The sequence below is a fragment of the Triticum dicoccoides genome, chromosome 2A, assembly GCF_002162155.2.
Source record: "Triticum dicoccoides isolate Atlit2015 ecotype Zavitan chromosome 2A, WEW_v2.0, whole genome shotgun sequence".
NCBI lineage: Eukaryota > Viridiplantae > Streptophyta > Magnoliopsida > Poales > Poaceae > Triticum > Triticum dicoccoides.
The window spans coordinates 12,990,444-13,013,829 of NC_041382.1; the positions used below are offsets into that span (position 1 = coordinate 12,990,444).

The 23,386-nt window shown below is 46.8% G+C and overlaps 1 pseudogene; it reads right to left on the reverse strand.

The window, feature by feature from the left end:
- LOC119352756 overlaps positions 1–23,386 on the reverse strand; it is a 46,508-nt pseudogene that overhangs the window by 6,219 nt on the left and 16,903 nt on the right.

Below are 23,386 nucleotides of genomic sequence, written 5' to 3' on the forward strand. Positions count from 1 at the left end.
ATAGACTTAACTTTGCTATGCTGACTTTGATCCCCAAAGAAGCTGATGCTTCCAGCATGAAAAAATTTAGGCCCATTAGTTTGTTAAATTGTAGTTTCAAGATCTTCACCAAGGTCCTCACAAGTAGACTATCCATGATCCTACAAAGGCTCATTGCTAGTAACCAATCAGCCTTCCTTAAGGGCAGATATATCTTGGAAAGTGTGGTCACAGCTCATGAGATTCTGCACTCCATCCACTCTACTAAAAGGCAAGGCCTAGTACTTAAGCTAGACTATGAAAAAGCTTTTGACAAAGTAGACTTGGAATTCCTTGAAGAGCTGCTTAGGAAGAGAGGCTTTGGAGAGAAATGGGTCCATTGGATCCTTCAAGTAACTAGGGGTGGATCAGTGGGTGTTAAGCTTAACAACACTGAGAGTGATTTTTTCCTTACAGGGAAAGGGTTAAGGTAGGGGGACCCCATTTCCCCCTGCTATTCAACCTAGTAGTTGATATTTTAACTAGGATGTTTATGAAAGCAACAAATCATCAGCTGATACAAGGGTTGTTTGCTAAGATTTGCCCTGGAGGGATAGTATGTCTCCAATATGTTGATGATACCATCTTATTCTTAGATAAAAATATAGAACATACCAGAAAACTGAAGATGGTTCTCTTCAGTTTTGAGATGATATCTGGAATGAGAATAAACTATAGTAAAAGTGAACTCATTCCAGTTCACATGGTTGCAGCTGAGGTGGGAGGGTTCCTAGAGATACTAGAATGTACTATAGGTTCCTTCCCCATTAAATACCTTGGGATCCCTTTGCACTACGACAAACTTAGGAGAGAAGATATTCAACCACTTATTGACAAGATCATGAAAAGGATTGCTGGATGGAGAGGGAAGCTTCTTTCTTACAGGGGAAGAATAATCCTCATCCAAGCATGTTTAGCTAGTATTCCTGTGTAGTTGCTTTCTTTCTTTAAATTTCCTAAATGGGTAATTGAGCTTATTAATGCCCAAATGTCAAATTATCTATGGAAGGATTTTGAGGGGCACAGGAAATTGGACGTAGCTAATTGGAAGATGGTCTGTATGAAGAAAGAATTTGGGGGGCTTGGCATCCCAAATCTTCATGAGGTCAACATCTGCCTCTTAGAATCTTGGGTTAGAAGATACTATGAGGGTGATGGTAAGCCCTGGAAGATGATGATAGACCAGAAATATATGAGAGGAAAAACTAATGTCTTTGCCCCTAGCACCTCCATCAATACCTCTAGGTTCTGGAAAGGAGTGAAATCCATTATCCAAACTTTGAAATTTGGGTATAGATGGAAAATAGGGATAGGAGACAAGATTAGATTTTGGGAAGATACTTGGTTTGGCACCTCCCCCCTAGCAGTACAATTCTGGCACATCTATATGATTTGCAATGAGCAAAACAAGAGTGTCAGAGATGTCTAGGATGGTGAAATACTGAAGTTGACCTTTAGGAGAAACTTTGATAGTAAGTTGATGGATCAATGGTACCAACTATTGGAGATTGCCAAAGAAATCACTTTTGATGGTGATTCTGATGCCCCGATCTAGAAACTTGAAAATAAGGGTGTCTACTCCTCTAGCGCTTTGTACCACGTGATTAACTTTAGGGCATCTCCAGCCGTTGGCCCCCCAGGAGGGGCAAAAAATCGCCCCCTGGGGGCGCACCGGCGCTAAACCGCGCACTGGGGGCGTGATGCCCCCGAGTCGCGGCTCCCACGGGTTTTAAAAATGTTTAAATTCGGCGCAAACAGAACACAAACACGTTCGAGTTCATTCAAATTTAAACATATTTTACAAAAAAGGAAAAACTACCGCGGGCTACCCCCGCCGTCTCCCTCGCCGCCCGCCTCGCCGCCCGCCCACGCGGTTCTACATGCCGAGGAGGCTGTAGAACAGCGTGTAGTCACCGCCGTCGTCGTCGTCGTCGTCGTCGCCCCGGCCGACGCCTCCGCCGTCCCTGCTGCATCCCTACCCCGGTTGGCGCGGCGGGTTGGACGGTCCGGGGGCGTCGTCGTCGTCGTCGCTGTCGAGGACCACGACGCCGTGTTCGTCCTCGCGCCCACGCTTGCGGGCGGCGATCTCCTCTAGGGCCCGGCGCTGCCGGACCATCTCGTCGCGGAGGTAGTCGTCCCGCGCCCACCGCAGGGCGTCCTCGTCGGAGAAGCCACGCCGGGCTATCTCCTCGTACTCCGCGGGGAGGCCGGGCTCCGGCTTGGGCTCGACGAGGACGAAGCGGCTGGTGGGGGAGGCGTTGTCGCCGATGCGGATGCCGGAGCTGCGGGTGCGCGCGCTGACAGGCGTGCCCTGGGGCTCCGGCTTGACGGGGCGGAGGTGGAGGCAGGGGGAACCGCCGGACGAGGAGGAGGACCCCCCGGTCTCCATGCGCCTCGGGGTCCAGGAGCTTCCCCGGCGCCGTGGGAAGGACGGGGGAGCGGGGTACTCGAGGCGCGGCGTGTTGCCGCCCTCGATGTACTCGAGGACGGCCTCCAACGTGCGCCCGGGCATGCCCCACCACCGACGCCGACCGACGGCATTGAGCCTGCCGAAGGGCTCGACGCTGTTGGTGGCCTCGAGCTGCTCGGCGTGATGGCGGCGGAAGTAAGGCTCCCAGAGCGGGCTGTCGGGGACGTACCGTGGCCCATCCTGTTGGGGAACGTAGCAGAAATTCAAAAATTTTCCTACGTGTCACCAAGATCAATCTATGGAGAGACCAGCAACGAGGGGAAGGAGAGTGCATCTACATACCCTTGTAGATCGCTAAGCGGAAGCGTTCAAGTGAACGGGGTTGATGGAGTCGTACTCGTCGTGATCCAAACCACCGATGACCAAGTGCCGAACGGACGACACCACCGCGTTCAACACACGTACAGCCCGGTGACGTCTCCCACGCCTTGATCCAGCAAGGAGAGAGGGAGAGGTTGAGGAAGACTCCATCCAGCAGCAGCACAATGGCGTGGTGGTGGTGGAGGAGCGTGGCAATCCTGCAGGGCTTTGCCAAGCACCGCAGAAGAGGAGGAAGAGAGGGATGCAGGGCTGCACCAACGAGAGATCGAATCGCCTGTTGTGGGCAGCCCTATGCCTCAACTATATATAGGGGAAGGGGAGGGGCTGCGCCCCCTCTAGGGTTCCCACCCCTAGAGGGGCGGAAGCCCTAGATGGGTCTTGGGTGGCGGCCAAGAGAGGGGAGAAGGGGGGGCGCCCCTAGGGTGGGCCTTAAGGCCCATCTGGACCTAGGGTTTGCCCCCTCCCACTCTCCCTGTGCCTTGGGCCTTGGTGGGAGGTGCACCAGCCCACTAAGGGGCTGGTCACTCACCAATCTTGGCCCACGCAACCTTCTGGGGTTGGTGGCCCCACTTGGTGGACCCCCGGGACCCTCCCGGTGGTCCCGGTACGTTACCGATAAACCCCGAAACTCTTCCGGTGACCAAAACAGAACTTCCCATATATATATCTTTACCTCCGGACCATTCCAGAACTCCTCGTGACGTCCGGGATCTCATCCGGGACTCTGAACAACATTCGGTAACCACATACAAACTTCCTTTATAACCCTAGCGTCATCGAACCTTAAGTGTGTAGACCCTACGAGTTCGGGAGACATGCAGACATGACCGAGACATTCTCCAGTCAATAACCAACAGCGGGATCTGGATACCCATGTTGGCTCCCACATGTTCCATGATGATCTCATCGGATGAACCACGATGTCAAGGACTTAATCAATTCCGTATACAATTCCCTTTGTCTAGCGGTACGATACTTGCCCGAGATTCGATCGTCGGTATCCCGATACTTTGTTCAATCTCGTTACCGGCAAGTCTCTTTACTCGTTCCGTAACACATCATCCCGTGATCAACTCCTTGATCACATTGTGCACATTATGATGATGTCCTACCGAGTGGGCCTAGGGATACCTCTCCGTCACACGGAGTGACAAATCCCAGTCTCGATTCATGCCAACCCAACAGACGCTTTCGGAGATACCTGTAGTGTACCTTTATAGCCACCCAGTTACGTTGTGACATTTGGCACACCCAAAGTATTCCTACGGTATCCGGGAGTTGCACAATATCATGGTCTAAGGAAATGATACTTGACATTAGAAAAGCTTTAGCATACGAACTACACGATCTAGTGCTATGCTTAGGATTGGGTCTTGTCCATCACATCATTCTCCTAATGATGTGATCCCGTTATCAACAACATCCAATGTCCATGGTTAGGAAACCGTAACCATCTATTGATCAACGAGCTAGTCAACTAGAGGCTCACTAGGGACATGGGGTTGTCTATGTATCCACACATGTATCTGAGTTTCCTATCAATACAATTATACCATGGATAATAAACGATTATCATGAACAAGGAAATATAATAATAATCAATTTATTATTGCCTCTAGGGCATATTTCCAACAGTCTCCCACTTGCACTAGAGTCAATAATCTAGTTCACATCGCCATGTGATTACCACTCACAGGTCACATCGCCATGTGACTAACACCCAAGAGTTTTAGGTTTGATCATGTTGCTTGTGAGAGAGGTTTTAGTCAACGGGTCTGAACCTTTCAGATCCGTGTGTGCTTTACAAATCTCTATGTCATCTCCTAGATGCAGCTACCACGCTCTATTTGGAGCTATTCCAAATAACTGTTCTACTTGGAGCTATTCTAAATTGTCGCTCCATTATACGTATCCAGTATCTCTACTCAGAGCTATCCGGATAGGTGTTAAGCTTGCATCGACGTAACCCTTTATGACGAACTCTTTTACCACCTCCATAATCGAGAAAATTCCTTAGTCCACTAGTTACTAAGGATAACTCTGACCGCTGTCCTGTGATCCATTCTTGGATCACTCTTGTACCCCTTGACTGACTCATGGCAAGGCACACTTCAGGTGCGGTACACAGCATAGCATACTGTAGAGCCTACGTCTTAAGCATAGGGGACGACCTTCGTCCTTTCTCTCTATTCTGCCGTGGTCGAGCTTTAAGTCTTAACTTCATACCTTACAACTCAGGCAAGAACTCCTTCTTTGACTGATCCAACTTGAACACCTTCAAGATCATGTCAATGGTATGTGCTCATTTGAAAGTTCCATTAAGCGTTTTGATCTATCCTTATAGATCTTGATGCTCAATGCTCAAGTAGCTTAATCCGGGTTTTCCATTGAAAACACTTTCAAATAACGCTATATGCTTTCCAGAAATTCTACGTCATTTCTGATCAACAATATGTTAAAAAACATATACTCATCAGAAATTCTATAGTGCTCCCACTCACTTCTTTGGAAATACAAGTTTCTCATAAACTTTGTATACACCCAAAATCTTTGATCATCTCATCAAAGCATACATTCCAACTCCGAGATGCTTACTCCAGTCCTTAGAAGGATGGCTGGAGCTTTGCATACTTGTTAGCATCTTTCAGGATTGACAAAACCTTCCGGTTGTATCACATACAACCTTTCCTCAAAAATCGTTGAGGAGACAATGTTTTGACATCCTATCTGCAAAATTTCATAAATAATGCAGTAATCGCTAACATAATTCCAACAGACTCTTAGCATCGCTACGAGTGAGAAAGTCTCATCGTAGTCAACTCCTTGAACTTGTCGGAAAACATCTTAACGACAAGTCGAGCTTTCTTAATGGTGATACTTACCATCATTGTCTGTCTTCCTTTTAAAATCCATCTATACTCAACAGCCTTACGACCATCGAGCCGTTCTTCCAAAGTCTATACTTTGTTTCCATACATGGATCCTCTCTCGGATTATATGGCCTCGAGCCATTTATCGGAATCCGGGCCCACCACCGCTTCTCCATAGCTCGTAGGTTCATTGTTGTCTAGCAACATGACTTCCAAGACAGGATTACGTACCACTCAGAAGTAGTACGCATCCTTGTCATCCTACGAGGTTTGGGAGTGACTTGATCCGAAGTCTCATGATCAATATCATAAGCTTCCACTTCAATTGGTGTAGGTGCCACAGGAACAACTCTTTGTGCCCTGCTATACACTAGTTGAAGTGACGGTTCAATAAACTCATCAAGTCTCCACCATCCTCCCACTCAATTCTCGAGACAAACCTTTTCCTCGAGAAAGAACCCGATTCAAGAAACAATCCTTTATTGCTTTCGGATCTGAGACAGGAGGTATTCCCAACTGTTTTGGGTGTCCTATGAAGATGCATTTATCCGCTTTGGGTTCGAGCTTATCAGCCTGAAACTTTTTCACATAAGCGTCGCAGCCCCAAACTTCTAAGAAATGACAGCTTAGGTTTCTCTAAACCATAGTTCATACGGTGTCATCTCATTGGAATTACGTGGTGCCCTATTTAAAGTGAATGTGGTTGTCTCTAATGCCTAACCCATAAACTATCGTGGTAATTCGATAAGAGACATCATGGTATGCATCATATCCAATAGGGTGCAATTATGATGTTCGGACACACCATCACACTATGGTGTTCCAGGCTGTATTTGTTGTGAAACAATTTCCACAATGTCTTAATTCTGTGCCAAACTCGTAATTCAGATATTCATCTCTATGATCATATCATAGATATTTTATCCTCTTGTCACGACGATCTTTCAACTTCACCCTGAAATTACTTGAACCTTTCAATAATTCAGACTCATGATTTATCAAGTAAATATACTCAACATCTACTCAAATCATCTGTGAAGAACATAACGATATCCACTACATGCGTCAGCACTCATTGGACTGCACACATCAAAATGTATTACTTCCAACAAGTTGCTTTCTAGTTCCATTTTACTGAAACCGAGGCTTTCAGTCATCTTGCCCATGTGGTATGATTTGCATGTCTCAAGTGATTCAAAATCAAGTGAGTCCAAATGGTCCATTTGCATGGAGTTTCTTCATGCATATACACCAATAGACATGGTTCGCATGTCTCAAACTTTTCAAAAACGAGTGAGTCCAAAGATCCATCAACATGGAGCTTCTTCATGCGTTTTATACCGATATGACTTACGTGGCAGTGCCACAAGTAGGTGGTACTATCATTACTATCTTTTGGCATGAACATGTGTATCACTACGATCGAGATTCAACAAACCATTCATTTTAGGTGTAAGACCATTGAAGGTATTATTCAAATAAACAGAGTAACCATTATTCTCCTTAAATGAATAACCGTATTGCGATAGACATAATCCAATCATGTCTTTGCTCAACGCAAACACCAATCTTGATGGTAGAGGGAGCGTACGATATTCGATCATATCAACATTGGAACCACTTCCAACACATATCGTCAGCTCACCTTTAGCTAGTCTCCATTTATTCCGTAGCTTTTATTTCGAGTTACTAACACTTAGCAACCGAATTGGTATCTAATACCCTGGTGCTACTAGGAGTACTAGTAAAGTACACATCAACACAATGTATATCTAATGTACTTCTATCGACCTTGCCAGCCTTCTAATCTACCATGTATCTAGGGTAATTCTGCTCCAGTGACTGTTCCCTTTATTACAAAAGCACTTAGTCTCGGGTTTGGGTTCAACCTTGGGTTTCTTCACTAGAGCAGCAACTGAATTGCCGTTTCATGAAGTATCCCTTCTTGCCCTTGCCCTTCTTGAAACTAGTGGTTTTACCAACCATCAACAATTGATGCTCCTTCTTGATTTCTACTTTCGCGGAGTCAAACATCGCGAATATCTCAAGGATCATCATATATGTCCCTGATATATCATAGTTCATCACGAAGCTCTAGCAGCTTGGTGGTAATGACTTCGGAGAAACATCACTATCTCATCTGGAAGATCAACTCCCACTTGATTCAAATGATTGTTGTACTCAGACAATCTGAGCACAAGCTCAACAATTGAGCTTTTCTCCCTTAGTTTGTAGGTTAAGAAAATCGTCGGAGGTCTTTATACCTCTTGACGTGGGCACGAGCCTGAAATTCCAATTTCAGCCCTCGAAACATCTCATATGTTTCATGACGTTTCAAAAACGTCTTCGGTGCCTCAACTCTAAACTGTTTAACTGAACTATCATGTAGTTATCAAAACGTGTATGTCAGATGTTCGCAACATCCACAGATGACGTTCGAGGTTCAGCACACTGAGCGGTGCATTAAGGACATAAGCCTTCTATGAAGCAATGAGGACAATCCTCAGTTTACGGACCTAGTCCGCATAATTGCTACTATCAACTTTCAACTAAATTTTCTCTAGGAACATATCTAAACAGTAGAACTATAGCGTGAGCTACGACATAATTTGCAAAATCCTTTTGACTATGTTCAGGATAATTAAGTTCATCTTATGAACTCCCACTCAGATAGACATCCCTCTAGTCATCTAAGTGATTACATGATCCGAGTCAACTAGGCCGTGTCCGATCATCACGTGAGACGGACTAGTCAACATCGGTGAACATCTTCATGTTGATCGTATCTACCAAACGACTCATGCTCGACCTTTCGGTCTTCTGTGTTCTGAGGCCATGTCTATACACATGCTAGGCTCGTCAAGTTAACCCTAAGTGTTTTGCATGTGTAAAACTGTCTTACACCCGTTGTATGTGAACGTAAGGATCTATCACACCCGATCATCACGTGGTGCTTCGAAACGACGAACTTTAGCAACGGTGCACAGTTAGGGGAGAACACTTCTTGAAATTGTTGTAAGGGATCATCTTATTTACTACCGTCGTTCTAAGCAAATAAGATGTATAAACATGATAAACATCACATGCAATCAAATAATAGTGACATGATATGGCCAATATCATATTGCTCCTTTTGATCTCCATCTTCGGGCTTCATGATCATCTTGTCACCGGCATGACACCATGATCTCCATCATCATGATCTCCATCATCGTGTCTTCATGAAGTTGTCTCGCCAACTATTACTTCTACTACTACAACTAATGGTTAGCAATAAAGTAAAGTAATTACATGACGTTTAAGTTGACACGCAGGTCATAAATAAATAAAGACAACTCCTATGGCTCCTGCCGGTTGTCATACTCATCGACATGCAAGTCGTGATTCCTATTACAAGAACATGATCAATCTCATACATCACATATATCATTCATCACATCCTTTGCCATATCACATCACATAGCATACCCTGCAAAAACAAGTTAGACGTCCTCTAATTGTTGTTTGCATGTTTTACGTGGCTGCTATGGGTTTCTAGCAAGAACGTTTCTTACCTACGCAAAGACCACAACGTGATATGCCAATTGCTATTTACCCTTCATAAGGACCCTTTTCATCGAATCCGATTCGACTAAAGTGGGAGAGACAGACACCCGCCAGCCACCTTATGCAACTAGTGCATGTCAGTCGGTGGAACCGGTCTCACGTAAGAGTACGTGTAAGGTTGGTCCGGGCCGCTTCATCCCACGATGCCGCCGAATCAAGATAAGACTAGTAGCGACAAGCATATTGAACAAAATCAACGCCCACAACTACTTTGTGTTCTACTCGTGCATAGAATCTACGCAATAGACCTGGCTCATGATGCCACTGTTGCAGAACGTAGCAGAAATTCAAAAATTTTCCTACGTGTCACCAAGATCAATCTATGGAGAGACCAGCAACGAGGGGAAGGAGAGTGCATCTACATACCCTTGTAGATCGCTAAGCGGAAGCGTTCAAGTGAACGGGGTTGATGGAGTCGTACTCGTCGTGATCCAAATCACCGATGACCAAGTGCCAAACGGACGGCACCTCTGCGTTCAACACACGTACAACCCGGTGACGTCTCCCACGCCTTGATCCAGCAAGGAGAGAGGGAGAAGTTGAGGAAGACTCCATCCAGCAGCAGCACAACGGCGTGGTGGTGGTGGAGGAGCGTGGCAATCCTGCAGGGCTTCGCCAAGCACTGCAGAAGAGGAGGAAGAGAGGGATGCAGGGCTGCACCAACAAGAGATCGAATCGCCTATTGTGGGCAGCCCTATGCCTCAACTATATATAGGGGAAGGGGAGGGGCTGCGCCCCCTCTAGGGTTCCCACCCCTAGAGGGGCGGCAGCCCTAGATGGGTCTTGGGTGGCGGCCAAGAGAGGGGAGAAGGGGGGGCTCCCCTAGGGTGGGCCTTAAGGCCCATTTGGACCTAGGGTTTGCCCCCTCCCACTCTCCCTGCGCCTTGGGCCTTGGTGGGAGGCGCACCAGCCCACTAAGGGGCTGGTCCCTCACCAATCTTGGCCAACGCAACCTTCTGTGGTTGGTGGCCCCACTTGGTGGACCCCCAGGACCCTCCCGGTGGTCCCGGTACGTTACCGATAAACCCCGAAACTCTTCCGGTGACCAAAACAGGACTTCCCATATATAAATCTTTACCTCCGGACCATTCCGGAACTCCTCGTGACGTCCGAGATCTCATCCGGGACTCTGAACAACATTCGGTAACCACATACAAACTTCCTTTATAACCCTAGCGTCATCGAACCTTAAGTGTGTAGACCCTACGGGTTCGGGAGACATGCAGACATGACCGAGACGTTCTCCGGTCAATAACCAACAGCGGGATCTGGATACCCATGTTGGCTCCCACATGTTCCACGATGATCTCATCGGATGAACCACGATGTCAAGGACTTAATCAATCCCGTATACAATTCCCTTTGTCTAGCGGTACGATACTTGCCCGAGATTCGATCGTCGGTATCCCGATACTTTGTTCAATCTCGTTACCGGCAAGTCTCTTTACTCGTTCTGTAACACATCATCCCGTGATCAACTCCTTGATCACATTGTGCACATTATGATGATGTCCTACCGAGTGGGCCCAGAGATACCTCTCCGTCACACGGAGTGACAAATCCCAGTCTCGATTCGTACCAACCCAACAGACACTTTCGGAGATACCTGTAGTGTACCTTTATAGCCACCCAGTTACGTTGTGACGTTTGGCACACCCAAAGTATTCCTACGGTATCCGGGAGTTGCACAATCTCATGGTCTAAGGAAATGATACTTGACATTAGAAAAGCTTTAGCATACGAACTACACGATCTGGTGCTATGCTTAGGATTGGGTCTTGTCCATCACATCATTCTCCTAATGATGTGATCCCGTTATCAACGACATCCAATGTCCATGGTTAGGAAACCGTAACCATCTATTGATCAATGAGCTAGTCAACTAGAGGCTCACTAGGGACATGGTGTTGTCTATGTATCCACACATGTATCTGAGTTTCCTATCAATACAATTATAGCATGGATAATAAACGATTATCATGAACAAGGAAATATAATAATAATCAATTTATTATTGCCTCTAGGGCATATTTCCTACACCTCCCTCGCCGCACGCGGTAGGGATGAGCGGATGCGTGCGATCTCTGCACGCCGCGCCGCGCCGGTGGGTACCGGGGGCACCGGCACACCGCCGGCGCTGATCCTCCACGCCCCGGGCACCCGCATGTCCGGCGGGACCGGGTACTCGGCCTCGAAAAGGAGGCGAGCCTCGTTCTCGTGAAGATGGCGGTGGCCGAAGCCGTTCGCCGCCGCGGCGTCGCCTGGGAAGTGCTCGGCCATGGGTGTGATGAACTGGAGACGGCGAGAGAGAGGAGAGGGAGGAACGACGACGGCGAGAGAGTGCGAGTCGCCGAGTGTGCTGGGGCGCGTCTTATATAGGCCGAGGCGCCGCCCGTGCGCGAGCCGCCATGATTATGCGTGGCGGGCGAGGGAGGGCGACGAACGCGCGTCATCCGGTCTTCACTGCGCCGCCCGTGAGGCATCAATGGTGCAGGCTGACCGGCGCGGCAGCGCGACAGCTTTGGCATTGATTCGCCGCGGGAAATGAGGCGATGAGGATGATGAAGGGCGAGAAGAGAGCCGTGTCCCTGACGCGGCGGGCCCGCGGCTGTTTCACACCAAAATAGTTTGCCCCGGCGCCCCCGGGCGCCCCCCAGCGCGCCGGGTTCGGCCTGGGTCCGCCGGCACTGTTTTCGGCCCAAGCTGGCAAAAATCGGGCTCCTGGGGGCGCGACTGGGCCGATTTTTCGGCGCCGGTGCAAAAAAACGCCTGGGGAGGCCTTCCTGGGGGCACGGCTGGAGATGCCCTTAGAGGGGTGCGACCCCTATTTCTGTCAGCGGTTTGGAAACTGGCAGTGCCCCCGAAGATTCATGTCTTCCTTTGGTTGTTTTCCCAAAACAAACTGATGACAAGAGACAACCTCAGAAAAGGCATATAACCAAACCACTTGATTGTGTCTTCTGCGCGGAGCAAGAAACAAACCATCATTTATTTTTTGACTGTGTTGTAGCTAAAAATATATGGTCGTTTGTCAATCTCTTTTTCCAGAAAAACTTGGGTGCAAACTTTGAAGCTGTGGCCCGACTCTGGATCTCTAATAAAAAGAATTTAGTTTTGAACGTAGTTAGTTCTGCTGTCCTTTGGTGTTTATGGAAATATAGGAACTCTATGATTTTTAATAACACCATGTGGACATCTATCAATCAGGTATGGAGAGACTGATACACAGGAAGCTCAAGTCCTGGGTGATTCTGATTCCAGAAACAAGCAAAGCCCGCGTGGAAGAGTTCTTGAGTGCGCTAGCAAGGCTACTCCAACAACCCCTGATGATATCATGTGGCTGAAGAACCCTGGACTGGATACTGGGGTACGCTGGGACAACCTCAAGATCTCCGAAGACGGCGGTTTCTCTTCTCCGGCCAAGAAGCGTGACACCGACAGCAAGACCATGGTGAACAGCCCCGTGTCCACCCTCGCAATATGCTGGTCACCCTAGGCGACCCTGGCGCCACCACTCAAGAGGAGGGGAGCGAGCGAGTCGTGTGGTGTGATCACTGGTTGACATGCGTCTGTGTTGCTTCCGGTGTGCTTTCATTTGTCCTTTGGCTCCTATCGAGCAGGGGTGTAATTTTTCTGTTTTTAGTCTGAATGGTGAACCTTAGTTTTCAGTAGCTTTTTCGAACAAAAAACGTTGTATGGTTTCATTCTGGTTAATGGAACCGGGAGGAGCCTCCTTGTTCTTCTAAAAATCTTAGACCGCGGCTGGCCCCACTCCTTGATCGCCTTCTATGCCGCCGCTTTCCCGAGCTTCCGGACCTCCACGACAACAATATCCTGGCGCGCGTCCAGAGACGGCGCCATGTAGGCGCACATGTTGGGGTTGTCCTGTAGAATCTCCTCCGTTAGGTGCATGTACCTCTTCCTGATCTGCGATTTGTCACCTGAAATGAAGCATTGCTTGTTACTCCCTTCGTCTCACAATATAAGACTTTTCTTCAAGCTAGTTACAAAGAGAGTAGGTTGCATGTCTGTCGGTGTCAAAACCGGCGGATCTCGGGTAGGGGGTCCTGAACTGTGCGTGTGAGGTGGATGGTAACAGGAGGCAGGGGACATGATGTTTACCCAGGTTCGGGCCCTCTCGATGGAGGTAAAACCCTACGTCCTACTTGATTGATCTTGATGATATGAGTATTACAAGAGTTGATCTACCACGAGATCGTAGAGGCTACCCTATGGTATGATTGTATGTTGTCCTACAGACTAAACCCTCCAGTTTATATAGACACCGGAGGGGGCTAGGGTTACACAAAGTCGGTTACAAGGGAGGAGATCTACATATCCGTATTGCCAAGCATGCCTTCCACGCCAAGGAGAGTCCCATCCGGACACGGGACGAAGTCTTCAATCTTGTATCTTCATAGTCCAACAGTCCGGCTGTCTAGAGACCCCCTAATCCAGGACTCCCTCAGTAGCCCCTAAACCAGGCTTCAATGATGATGAGTCCGATGCGCAGATTTGTCTTCGGCATTGCAAGGCGGGTTCCTCCTTCGAATACTCCATAGAAGATATTGAACACAAGGATAGTGTCCGGCTCTGCAAAACAAGTTCCAAATACCACCATAGAGAGAATGATATTTCCACAAATCTAATCTACTGACACGTTTTGATAGCACGACATCATGTCATGGCCCGGTCATTATTCAAACCGTTTTTCTCAACCAGCACCGCACATATTGTGAGTCGGTTTTCTTGACACGGTTTTCTTGACACGTCTTGTCAAGGCAGAGATTGTGTCCCCCTTATTACGGGATTCGCATCAATACGGACGTGGGTAACCCAACCGCGCCATCAATTACGGCGCTTGGGAAATAAGCGATTTTAGCAGGCAAGTGGGGAGGCGTATCGCCTCTTCCGCCCTTATAAAGGGGACAAAGATTCACCCTTTTTACCCACGTCTTCTTCCTCCTCGCTTATCCATTCTCGCACACTCAAGCTCCAGCGCCCAATTTTGCGTCCTTCTCCTCAAACCTCTCCAAGCATGTCCGGAGTGGGAGGCAAGTGGATGGTCTCCTCCGTCACGGAGGGGAACATCACTAAGCTACGTGAAGCCGGATATCTGGCCGCGGATATCGCACACCGGCTGCCAGATGCGGGGCAGATCATCCCTACGCCTGGACCTCATGAGAGGGTAGTTTTCCTTACCCACTTTGTCCGCGGACTGGGATTTCCCCTCCACCCATTTGTCCGCGGGCTCATGTTCTACTACGGGCTGGATTTTCATGATCCGGCACCCAATTTCATCCTCAACATCTTGGCGTTTATCGTCGTGTGCGAGGCTTTCCTCCGCATCAGGCCCCACTTCGGCCTGTGGCTGAAGACCTTCAATGTCAAACCGAAGGTGGTGGTCGGCCAGCAAGCAGAGTGCAGAGGCACCTGAAGGAAATATGCCCTAGAGGCAATAAACAAGTTATTATTTATTTCCATATTTCATGATAAATGTTTATTATTCATGCTAGAATTGTATTAACCGGAAACATAATACATGTGTGAATACATAGACAAACAGAGTGTCACTAGTATGCCTCTACTTGACTAGCTCATTAATCAAAGATGGTTATGTTTCCTAACCATCGACAAAGAGTTGTTATTTGATTAACGGGATCAAATCATTAGATGAATGATCTGATTGACATGACCCATTCCATTAGCTTAGCACCCGATCATTTAGTATGTTGCTATTGCTTTCTTCATGACTTATACATGTTCCTATGACTATGAGATTATGTAACTCCCGTTTGGCGGAGGAACACTTTGTGTGCTACCAAACGTCACAATGTAACTGGGTGATTATAAAGGAGCTCTACAGGTGTCTCCAAAGGTACATGTTGGGTTGGCGTATTTCGAGATTAGGATTTGTCACTCCGATTGTCAGAGAGGTATCTCTAGGCCCTCTCGCTAATGCACATCACTTAAGCCTTGCAAGCATTGCAGCTAATGAGTTAGTTGCGGGATGATGTATTACGGAATGAGTAAAGAGACTTGCCGGTAACGAGATTGAACTAGGTATTGGATACCGACGATCGAATCTCTGGCAAGTAACATACCGATGACAAAGGGAACAACGTATGTTGTTATGCGGTCTGACCGATAAAGATCTTCGTAGAATATGTAGGAGCCAATATGGGCATCCAGGTCCCGCTATTGGTTATTGACCGGAGACGTGTCTCGGTCATGTCTACATTATTCTCGAACCGTACGGTCCGCACGCTTAAGGTTTCGATGATAGTTATATTATGAGTTTATGATTTTTGATGTACCGAAGGAGTTCGGAGTCCCGGATGAGATCAGGGACATGACAAGGAGTCTCGAAATGGTCGAGACGTAAAGATCGATATATTGGATGACTATATTCAGACTTCGGAAAGGTTCCGAGTGATTCGGGTATTTTTCGGAGTACCGGAGAGTTACGGGAATTCGCCGGGAGAAGTATTGGGCCTTATTGGGCCAAACGGGAAAGAGAGAGGGGCTGCCCAGGGCAGGCCGCGCGCCCCCCAAGGCCTAGTCCGAATTGGACTAGGGGGAGGGGCTGCGCCCCCTCCTTCCTTCCCTTCTCCCTTCCCCTTCCTTGTCTCCTACTTCTAATACATGGAAGGACTCCTAGTTGGACTAGGAAAGGGGGAATCCTACTCCCGGTGGGAGTAGGACTCCCCTAGGGCGCGCCATAGAGAGGGTCGGCCCTCCCCTCCTCCACTCCTTTATATACGGGGGCAGGGGGCACCCCATAGACACACAAGTTGATCTTCGTGATCGTTCCTTAGCCGTGTGCGGTGCCCCCCTCCACGATATTACACCTCGGTCATATTGTAGTGGTGCTTAGGCGAAGCCCTGCGACGGTTGAATATCAAGATCGTCACCACGCCGTCATGCTGACGGAACTCCTCCCCGAAGCTTTGCTGGATCGGAGCCCGGGGAGCGTCATCGAGCTGAACATGTGCCAAGAACTCGGAGGTGCCAGAGTAACGGTGCTTGGATCGGTTGGACTGGGAAGACGTACGACTACTTCCTCTACGTTGCGTCAACGCTTCCGCTTCGGTCTACGAGGATACGTAGACCACACTCTCCCTTCTCGTTGCTATGCATCACCATGATCTTGCGTGTGCGTAGGAATTTTTTTGAAATTACTACGTTCCCCAACAGTGGCATCAGAGCCTAGGTTTTATGTGTTGATGTTATATGCACGAGTAGAACACAAGTGAGTTGTGGGCGATATAAGTCATAATGCTTACCAGCATGTCATACTTTGGTTCGGCGGTATTGTTGGATAAAGCGGCCCGGACCGACATTACGCGTACGGTTACGCGAGGCTGGTTCTACCGACGTGCTTTGCACACAGGTGGCTGGCGGGTGTCAGTTTCTCCAACTTTAGTTGAACCAAGTGTGGCTACGCCCGGTCCTTGCGAAGGTTAAAACAGCACCAACTTGACAAACTATCGTTGTGGTTTTGATGCGTAGGTAAGAACGGTTCTTGCTTAAGCCCGTAGCAGCCACGTAAAACTTGCAACAACAAAGTAGAGAACGTCTAACTTATTTTTGCAGGGCATGTTGTGATGTGATATGGTCAAGACGTGATGAGATATAAGTTGTTGTTGAAGGAAATATGCCCTAGAGGCAATAATAAAGTTATTATTTATTTCCTTATATCATGATAAATGTTTATTATTCATGCTAGAATTTTATTAACCGGAAACATAATACATGTGTGAATACATAGACAAACAAAGTGTCACTAGTATGCCTCTACTTGACTAGCTCGTTAATCAAAGATGGTTATGTTTCCTAACCATGAACAAAGAGTTGTTATTTGATTAACGAGGTCACATCATTAGTTGAATGATCTGATTGATATGACCCATTCCATTAGCTTAGCACCCGATCGTTTAGTATGTTGCTATTGCTTTCTTCATGAGTTATACATGTTCCTGTGACTATGAGATTATGCAACTCCCGTTTGCCGGAGGAACACTTTGTGTGCTACCAAACGTCACAACGTAACTGGGTGATTATAAAGGAGCTCTACAGGTGTCTCCAATGGTAGATGTTGGGTTGGCGTATTTCGAGATTAGGATTTGTCACTCCGATTGTCGGAGAGGTATCTCTGGGCCCTCTCGGTAATGCACATCACATAAGCCTTGCAAGCATTGCAACTAATGGGTTAGTTGCGGGATGATGTATTACGGAACGAGTAAAAGATACTTGCCGGTAACGAGATTGAACTAGGTATTGGATACCGACGATCGAATCTCGGCCAAGTAACATACCAATGACAAAGGGAACAACGTATGTTGTTATGCGGTCTGACCAATAAAGATCTTCGTAGAATATGTAGGAGCCAATATGGGCATCCAGGTCCCGCTATTGATTATTGACCGGAGATGTGTCTCAGTCATGTCTACATTGTTCTCGAACCGTAGGGTCCGCACGCTTAATGTTACGATGACAGTTATTATGAGTTTATGCATTTTGATGTACCGAAGTTAGTTCAGAGTCCCGGATGTGATCACGGACATGACGAGGAGTCTCGAAATGGTCGAGACATAAAGATTGATATATTGGAAGCCTATGTTTGGATATCGGAAGTGTTCCGGGTGAAATCAGGATTTCACCGGAGTACCGGGGGTTACCGGAACCCCCCGGGAGCCATATGGGCCTTAGTGGGCTTTAGTGGAAAAGAGAAGGGGCAGCCCTAGATGGGCCGCGCGCCCCCCGTCCCCTAGTCCTATTAGGACAAGGAGAGGTGGCCGGCCCCTCTCTCTCTCTTCCCCCTCGGGGAATCCTATTCCAATTAGGATTAAGGGGGGGGGGAGTCCTACTCCCGGTAGGAGTAGGACTCCTCCTGCGCCCTCCTCCTGGCCGGCCGCCCCCTCCCCCTTGGCTCCTTTATATACAGGGGCAAGGGGGCACCTCTAAACACACAAGTTGATCCTTGAGATCATTCCTTAGCCGTGTGTGGTGCCCCCTGCCACCATATTCCACCTCGATCATATTGTAGCGGTGCTTAGGCGAAGCCCTGCGACGATAGAACATCAAGATCGTCACCACGCCATCGTGCTGACGGAACTCTTCCCCGACGCTTTGCTGGATCGGAGCCCGGGGATCGTCATCGAGCTGTACGTGTGCTAAGAACTCGGAGGTGCCGGAGTAACGGTGTTTGGATCGGTCAGATCGGGAAGACATACGACTACTTCCTCTATGTTGCGTCAATGCTTCCGCAGTCAGTCTGCGTGGGTACGTAGACAACGCTCTCCCCACTCGTTGCTATGCATCACCATGATCTTGCGTGTGCGTAGGAAAATTTTGAAATTACTACGTTCCCCAACAGTGGTATCAGAGCCTAGGTTTTATGGTTTGATGTTATTTGCACGAGTAGAACACAAGTGAGTTGTGGGCGATATAAGTCATACTGCCTACCAGCATGTCATACTTTGGTTCGGCGGTATTGTTGGACGAGACGACTCGGACCAACATTACGCGTACGCTTACGCATGACCGGTTCCCCCGACGTGCTTTGCACATAGGTGGCTTGCGGGCGACTATCTCTCCAACTTTAGTTGAACCAAGTGTGGCTACGCCCGGTCCTTGCAAAGGTTAAAACGGAGTCTATTTGACAAACTATCGTTGTGGTTTTGATGCGTAGGTGAGATTGGTTCTTGCTTAAGCCCGTAGCAGCCACGTAAAACTTGCAAACAACAAAGTAGAGGACGTCTAACTTGTTTTTGCAGGGCATGTTGTGATGTGATATGGTCAATGCATGATGATGAATTTTATTGTATGAGATGATCATGTTTTGTAACCGAGTTATCGGCAACTGGCAGGAGCCATATGGTTGTCGCTTTATTGTATGCAATGTAATCGCGATGTAATGCTTTACTTTATCACTAAGCGGTAGCGATAGTCGTGGAACCATAAGATTGGCGAGACGACAACGATGCTACGATGGAGATCAAGGTGTCGCGCCGGTGACGATGGTGATCATGACGGTGCTTCGGAGATGGAGATCACAAGCACAAGATGATGATGGCCATATCATATCACTTATATTGATTGCATGTGATGTTTATCTTTTTATGCATCTTATCTTGCTTTGATTGACGGTAGCATTATAAGATGATCTCTCACTAAATTATCAAGAAGTGTTCTCCCTGAGTATGCACCGTTGCCAAAGTTCGTCGTGCCCAGACACCACGTGATGATCGGGTGTGATAAGCTCTACGTCCATCTACAACGGGTGCAAGCCAGTTTTGCACACGCAGGATACTCAGGTTAAACTTGACGAGCCTAGCATATGCAGATATGGCCTCGGAACACTGAGACTGAAAGGTCGAGCATGAATCATATAGTAGATATGATCAACATAACGATGTTCACCATTGAAAACTACTCCATCTCACGTGATGATCGGTTATGGTTTAGTTGATTTGGATCACGTGATCACTTAGAGGATTAGAGGGATGTCTATCTAAGTGGGAGTTCTTAATTAATTTGATTAATTGAACTTAAACTTATCATGAACTTAGTACCTAATAGTATCTTGCTTGTTTATGTTGATTGTAGATAGATGGCTCGTGCTGTTGTTCTGTTGAATTTTAATGCGTTCCTTGTGAAAGCAAAGTTGAAAGATGATGGTAGCAATTACACGGACTGGGTCCGTAACTTGAGGATTATCCTCATTGCTGCTCAGAAGAATTACGTCCTGGAAGCACCGCTGGGTGCCAGGCCTGCTGCTGGAGCAACACCAGATGTTATGAACGTCTGGCAGAGCAAAGCTGATGACTACTCGATAGTTCAGTGTGCCATGCTTTACGGCTTAGAATCGGGACTTCAACGACGTTTTGAACGTCATGGAGCATATGAGATGTTCCAGGAGTTGAAGTTAATATTTCAAGCAAATGCCCAGATTGAGAGATATGAAGTCTCCAATAAGTTCTATAGCTGCAAGATGGAGGAGAACAGTTCTGTCAGTGAGCATATACTCAAAACGTCTGGGTATAATAATCACTTGATTCAGATGGGAGTTAATCTTCCAGATGATTGCGTCATTGACAGAATTCTCCAATCACTGCCACCAAGCTACAAGAGCTTCGTGATGAACTATAATATGGAAGGGATGAACAAGACTATTCCCGAGCTCTTCGCAATGCTGAAAGCTGCGGAGGTAGAAATCTAGAAGGAGCATCAAGTGTTGATGGTTAACAAGACCACTAGTTTCAAGAAAAAGGGCAAAGGGAAGAAGAAAGGGGAACTTCAAGAAGAACGGCAAGCAAGTTGCTGCTCAGGAGAAGAAACCCAAGTCTGGACCTAAGCCTGAAACTGAGTGCTTCTACTGCAAGCAGACTGGACACTGGAAGCGGAACTGCCCCAAGTATTTGGCGGATAAGAAGGATGGCAAGGTGAACAAAGGTATATGTGATATACATGTTATTGATGTGTACCTTACTAGAGCTCGCAGTAGCACCTGGGTATTTGATACTGGTTCTGTTGCTAATATTTGCAACTCGAAACAGGGACTACGGATTGAGCGAACACCGGCGAAGGACGAGGTGACGATGCGCGTGGGAAACGGTTCCAAAGTCGATGTGATCGCAGTCGGCACGCTACCTCTACATCTACCTTCGGGATTAATATTAGACCTAAATAATTGTTATTTGGTGCCAGCGTTGAGCATGAACATTATATCTGGATCTTGTTTGATGCGAGACGGTTATTCATTTAAATTAGAGAATAATGGTTGTTCTATTTATATGAGTAATATCTTTTATGGTCATGCACCTTTGAAGAGTGGTCTATTTTTGATGGATCTCGATAGTAGTGATACACATATTCATAATGTTGAAGCCAAAAGATGCAGAGTTGATAATGAAAGTGCAACTTATTTGTGGCACTGTCGTTTAGGTCATATCGGTATAAAGCGCATGAAGAAACTCCATACTGATGGACTTTTGGAACCACTTGATTATGAATCACTTGGTACTTGCGAACCGTGCCTCATAGGCAAGATGACTAAAACACCGTTCTCCGGTACGATGGAGAGAGCAACAGATTTGTTGGAAATCATACATACCGATGTATGTGGTCCGATGAATATTGAGGCTCGTGGCGGATATCATTATTTTCTCACCTTCACAGATGACTTAAGCAGATATGGGTATATCTACTTAATGAAACACAAGTCTGAAGCATTTGAAAAGTTCAAAGAATTTCAGAGTGAAGTTGAAAATCATCGTAACAAGAAAATAAAGTTTCTACGATCTGATCGTGGAGGAGAATATTCGAGTTACGAGTTTGGTGTACATTTGAAAAATTGTGGAATAGTTTCACAACTCACGCCACCCGGAACACCACAGCGTAATGGTGTGTCCGAACGTTGTAATCGTACTTTACTAGATATGGTGCGATCTATGATGTCTCTTACTGATTTACCGCTATCATTTTGGGGTTATGCTTTAGAGACGGCCGCATTCACGTTAAATAGGGCACCATCAAAATCCGTTGAGACGACGCCTTATGAACTGTGGTTTGGCAAGAAACCAAAGTTGTCGTTTCTTAAAGTTTGGGGCTGCGATGCTTATGTGAAAAAGCTTCAACCTGATAAGCTCGAACCCAAATCGGAGAAATGTGTCTTCATAGGATACCCAAAGGAGACTGTTGGGTACACCTTCCATCATAGATCCGAAGGCAAGACATTCGTTGCTAAGAATGGATCCTTTCTAGAGAAGGAGTTTCTCTCGAAAGAAGTGAGTGGGAGGAAAGTAGAACTTGACGAGATAACTGTACCTACTCCCTTATTGGAAAGTAGTACATCACAGAAAACTGTTTCTATGACACCTATACCAATTAGTGAGGAAGCTAATGATGATGATCATGAAACTTCAGGACAAGATACTACTGAACCTCGTAGATCAACCAGAGCGAGATCCGCACCAGAGTGGTACGGTAATCCTGTTCTAGAAATCATGTTGCTAGATCATGATGAACCTACGAACTATGAAGAAGCGATGGTGAGCCCAGATTCCGCAAAATGGCTTGAAGCCATGAAATCTGAGATGGGATCCATGTATGAGAACAAAGTATGGACTTTGGTTGACTTGCTCGTTGATCGGCAAGCAATTGAGAATAAATGGATCTTTAAGAAGAAGACCGACGCTGATGGTAATGTTACTGTCTACAAAGCTTGACTTGTCGCAAAAGGTTTTCGACAAGTTCAAGGGGTTGACTACGATGAGACCTTCTCACCCGTAGCGATGCTTAAGTCTGTACGAATCATGTTAGCAATTGCCGCATTTTATGATTATGAAATTTGGCAGATGGATGTCAAAACTGCATTCCTGAATGGATTTCTGGAAGAAGAGTTGTATATGATGCAATCGGAAGGTTTTATCGATCCAAAGGGAGCTAACAAAGTGTGCAAGCTCCAGCGATCCATTTATGGACTGGTGCAAGCCTCTCGGAGTTGGAATAAATGCTTTGATAGTGTGATCAAAGCATTTGGTTTTATACAGACTTTCGGAGAAGCCTGTATTTACAAGAAAGTGAGTGGGAGCTCTGTAGCATTTCTGATATTATATGTGGATGACATATTACTGATTGGAAATGATATAGAATTTCTGGATAGCATAAAGGGATACTTGAATAAGAGTTTTTCAATGAAAGACCTCGGTGAAGCTGCTTACATATTAGGCATAAAGATCTATAGAGATAGATCAAGACGCTTAATTGGACTTTCACAAAGCACATACCTTGATAAGATTTTGAAGAAGTTCAAAATGGATCAAGCAAAGAAAGGGTTCTTGCCTATGTTACAAGGTGTGAAGTTGAGTCAGACTCAATGCCCGACCACTGCAGAAGATAGAGAGAAAATGAAAGATGTTCCCTATGCTTCAGCCATAGGCTCTATCATGTATGCAATGCTGTGTGCCAGACCTGATGTGTGCCTTACTATAAGTTTAGCAGGGAGGTACCAAAGTAATCCAGGAGTGGATCACTGGACAGCGGTCAAGAACATCCTGAAATACCTGAAAAGGACTAAGGATATGTTTCTCGTATA